This window comes from Triturus cristatus, chromosome 4_1 (genome assembly GCF_964204655.1).
Source record: "Triturus cristatus chromosome 4_1, aTriCri1.1, whole genome shotgun sequence".
NCBI lineage: Eukaryota > Metazoa > Chordata > Amphibia > Caudata > Salamandridae > Triturus > Triturus cristatus.
In genome coordinates, this window is record NC_140585.1 from 92634937 (window position 1) to 92640012 (window position 5076).

General features: G+C 38.4%; 1 long non-coding RNA gene across 1 annotated transcript in view; it reads left to right on the plus strand.

Annotated features, from left to right (window-relative positions):
* The window catches only part of LOC146839634 (uncharacterized), a 59453-nt gene extending 54618 nt beyond the window's left edge, over positions 1-4835 (plus strand). The window contains exon 3 of the long non-coding RNA XR_014980690.1: positions 4188-4835. This is a non-coding gene — a long non-coding RNA (uncharacterized LOC146839634). The remainder of the gene's footprint in view (positions 1-4187) is intronic.
* Positions 4836-5076: the final 241 nt, after the last annotated feature.

Sequence of the window (5076 nt, forward strand, 5' to 3'; positions counted from 1 at the left end):
AAATGTGTACTTAATTCTTCATCAAGAATGTGACCCTTAGGGTACTTAGTTTCAAGTTCAATTATCCACCTGGATTCTCGTTTGCGTAACAATAAAGTTCTGTTACCTCCTCTGGGGCCGATGTGAACTTGTTCCAATACAAAATAGCTAAGTAGCGAGCTGTTGGACAGATGGAACAGCTCAAAATGTCTGGCAATAGGATAATGAGTATCATTTTTATTTATGTCTCGCATGTGTTCTAGCACTGTCTTTTTAGCCATAAACGTTGTGCTGCCCACATACCACATTTGGCATGGGCAAACCAAGACATATACACAGTATGTGGAACTACATGTTAGAAATTGGTTGATAATCTTGGGAGAACCATGACCAGGAATTGGCACAGTTTTTTTCATACAACTGTTACGGCAGGCTTTACAATGCCCACAAGGATAAAAACCTTTGAGATTATGTTCACTTGTAGGTTTGCTAGATGTTATATCATTATGTATAAGAATGTCTCTGATGTTGCGACCTTTTCTATACGTTATTTTGGGTCTGCGCTCAAAAGTTTGACCAGTGATGGGATCACTGGTCAGTATGTCCCATTTGTCAACAAGTATTTTACGTATCTGATCTGAGTTCCCATTATAGGTGAGAATAATTCTACCTATTTCCTGAGAGGTATTTGCTTTTTCAGTACTCACTTTCTCTTGGGGATCCAATAATTGGGTACGGTCAACTTGATCTACTCTCTTGATGGCTCTTTGGATTACCCACTCGGGGTAACCCCTGTCTCTAAATCTTTTAGTCATGATCTCTTTTTCTTTGTTGAATGCAGTGATGGTACTACAATTTCTTCTCGCTCTCAGCAGCTCCCCAAAGGGGATACTCCATTTAAGGGTATCTGGGTGGCTGCTGAGAGCGTGAAGAAGAGTGTTACCGGCTGTTGTTTTACGAAATAGACTAGTTTGCAGTCTATTAACTTGAGGTGTTATAAGTAAGTCCAAAAATTCAACAGAGTATCTGCTCATATTGCTAGTAAGAGCAATGTTTTTGTTGTTAGTATTAAGTTTCTCTATGAATTCAATGGTTAGTTCCTCAGTATCTGACCAAATAAGAAAAAGGTCATCAATATACCTAAGCCAAAGTTTGACTTTGGTGAAATAAGGGTAGAGTGTAGTATCCTGTCTGATGTCCTCCTCCCATTTGCCCAAAAAGAAATTAGCGAAACTAGGGGCAAAACATGTGCCCATAGCAGTACCCCTAATTTGCTTATAAAGGGTGCCGTTGAACATAAAAATATTGTTGGTAAGACAGAGTAACATCATCTCTAATAGCATATTTGTATGTTCAAGATATTCAATGGGTCTCGCTTTCAAGTAGTGATGACATGACTTGACGCCTCGAGTCTGATCTATGATAGTGTAGAGTGAATTGACATCTAACGTTATCATAAGGTCATTAGGTTCCCAGATGACTCTTTGAAGTTTAACCAAAAAATCAGTAGTGTCTTTTACATGAGAAGTGAGTTCCATAACATACTCCCGTAGAAAATGATCCACGTATTTGGATACATTCTCTAGGGCACTCCCTATTGAGGAAACAATAGGCCTTCCAGGTGGTACTGTTGGATGTTTGTGGATTTTTGGCAAAAGATATAAAATAGACAATTTGGGATAATCGCGTTTTAGAAAGCAGTATTCTTCCCACGTTAAATAGCCTTTTTGTTCCCATTCTTTTAATTTGTCACAAATGTCACAAATGCTAACATTATACATATCCATGTTGACTTTCATATAAAAAGGATGATCATTTAATTGTCTTTCTGCTTCCAATATATACTTGTCTTTTTCCCAAAGGACGATATTTCCTCCTTTGACCGCCGGGAGGATGACGATGTTAGTGTCATTAGCCAGTGTTTTCAATAAATCTTTTTGTTTGCTGGCTAGGTTAAACTGAGTATTGTTATTCGTTCTATGTTTCAATTTCAATAAAGCTTGGGTGACAACCTCCTGGAAAGTATCAATGTTATCATGGGGGAGGTTAGGGTAAAATATAGATCGAGTCTTAAATTTGGTAGAAGTAATAGAGTCTGTAGGGATATCAAGCTCCCATTCTTCATTGCAAGTGGACAAACTAGGATCATGTCCCATTGCTAGGTCGTACATCTCATATAACGTCTGAGAATCAGCAATGTTTAATTTAGAAAAAGGACGATTTATGTTCTCGTCTCTAGGCAATTTGTTACCACTTTCATTTTTGTACAGAGAATGCCATTTCTTCAATTTTACTTCCCTAACAAATTTATACAGATCAATATGTGTATCTGCATTATGCAGCTACACGTATTGATCTGTATAAAGACATCTGAATACATCGACCATTTTTTGTTTCCTTATGTTAAAGATCCCAACTCATACCTTAGAGATACAACATACTTCCTTCAAAAAATTATAAACCTCCGTTGGGAGAATGAATATTGGATGGTCTGCTTAGATGTAGAAAGCTTGTACACAAGCATCAAACATACAGATGGTCTTAAGGCATGCCAATATTTTCTAAAAGCAAGAAACATTGAATTACTGGAACATACACGTATGCTCCTGCAAATGATCGAGATCTGTCTGACTGAAAATGTGTTCATGTTTAACGAAAGGTGGTATAAACAACTGCAAGGCACTTCGATGGGTACCTGCTTCGCCCCAAGCTACGCCAACCTTGTGGCGGGCTGGTGGGAGAAGCAGGTACTCTGGAGTGAAGATACTGAGCCATGGTCGAATAACATTGGACTATGGCTCAGATTCATTGATGACATTTTGTTTGTGTGGGAGGGCAATGAATGTGGTCTTCTTGAATTTGTGAACCATTTGAACTGTAATACCTTGAATCTGAACTTTACCATGCAATACAGTCAACGGAGCATTGACTTCCTTGATATTAAATTGACAATAGAGAATGGCACGCTAACCACAGACCTATACAGAAAAAAGACGGCAGGTTATTCCATTCTCCATTCAGCTAGTTGTCACCCGCCCAACTTCAGATGGAGTGTACCATACAGTGAGTTCTTGAGAGCAAAAAGAAACTGTAGCACTGAAGCATTGTATGAGAAAAACAAACAAAGCATGATAACTAGATTTAAGAACAGGGGATACCCTAACATGCTACAGAGAGGTGCCAGGAAAGCAGACCTTATCAGTCACAATGATGCTCTCTTCTCGCCCCCAAAAAAATCCAACAGGACAGATAATACTGACACACCATTCAGATTTATCACCACTTTCAGTACACAGGCAGATGAACTGAGAAAAATCATGAAGAAGAGATGGCATATTCTTACACAAGACCCTCTTCTTTTAACCAAGCTAGGACAGACACCAGTCATCACATATAGGAAGACCGTATCACTAAAAGACAAACTAGTGAATAGTCATTTAGAGACTGAAAAGAAAAAAACCTGGCTAGAACAGAGGGTTGGCTTCCATAAATGCAGCAAATGCAAAGCCTGCAGTCATAGTGTAAATATAAAGGAAGTTACACTACGCAGATCGAAAAACAAATGGAAGATTAACAAACTCATCTCAGGTGGTACTGATTTTGTAGTTTATGCAATCATTTGCCCATGCGGCAAATGGTATGTGGGGTCAACCACATTTCCAGTTAAAAAAAGAATTCTGGAACACTGGCGGGCCATCACTAATCGTGACCTTAGCTACAGTACAGCGAGGCACTTAAATGAAATGCATGGGGGCGATTGGACCAAAGGTAAATACATTGGTCTAGCAACTGTTCCCAAGCACCCCAGAGGAGGGAATCGAATTCAAACCTTACGTCGCCTAGAGTCACGGTTGATCCTGCTTGCCGGTAGTATGTTCCCAATCGGCATGAATAACGATGAAGAGCTATATGTGCATTTGTAAACCTATTGGACGCTTCCCGCAACCAAGTTATGAGTTTCTAGTTGGTATCATTCTAGTTGATTGATACATTTTAATTCACTTACTGTACCTGTGTGTTGTTCTAGTTTTTGTCACTTTCCCTCTTAAATCATTTTTATAGTGGGTGGAATATTTGTTGTTAAATGCAGGATGAGAATGATGCAAATGTTATACTTTGTATTACAAATTTACATACTGATGTAATGATATATAGAAGTCAGATGTTATATACCATAACGCTAATGCCATACCTTTTATTTTTGACAGATTGACAATGCGAGGAGGATAGCCACTGACATTTGGTTAAGAGCACATGAGATTCAGTAATTTCAGCTGAACTGTCGTCTCTACAACATCACCATTATTAATTGATAATGTATGTCACTAATCTACCACCTGTCAATATCCCAAATAATATCAGTACATGATGCATTGGATAATGACGATGTATATAACTATTAAGTAAAATTAATTATAAGGTACTATACCTTTTACTTTCACCATCACTTTTTGTCCTATTAGTCGGGAGTAAAATCTAAACATGTAAATTCTCAATGGCAACCAATAAATCAGGATTAAGTACTATACTTTGACCTTTTTTCATAATTGCACAATTAAATAATAATTTTATAATCACTTCCTCCGCTTACGCTAGGGAATGACGACTAAATACATTGAATGGAAACTAATTAAGTAACAAAATGTATTTTTGAACTTTATTTATCATTTCAACTGAACAAACACATATGGCTATGCATAAGTATTTCCTTTATGTTCACTCTACACGCTGTGTCATGTATGTATACTGCACCTTTAAATATAAGTGAAACACACCAAAGGTCATGTGACCAAGATCTCGGCTGAGATCGAAACGCGTCGTTTGTCTGCCAAATAAACCCGCAACATTGAGAACACAGAACTGGAGTGGCTCGTCTTTTCTACAATTATCTGTTGAAATCTTTATGTGCATATATATATGCTGTGCTGTGGTCTGTACCCGTTTCCAATACCTGTTGGATCGTAGGGAAACCTGCTTTCTATATATATCCTCGACAAAGCACGGCGATCTTTGTCCAACGGACCCTCCCTGCAACTCCGAGGCTGACTCTTCTATGGCCAACATCGCGCTTGCGTGATTTTCAATCACCCGGAAGGG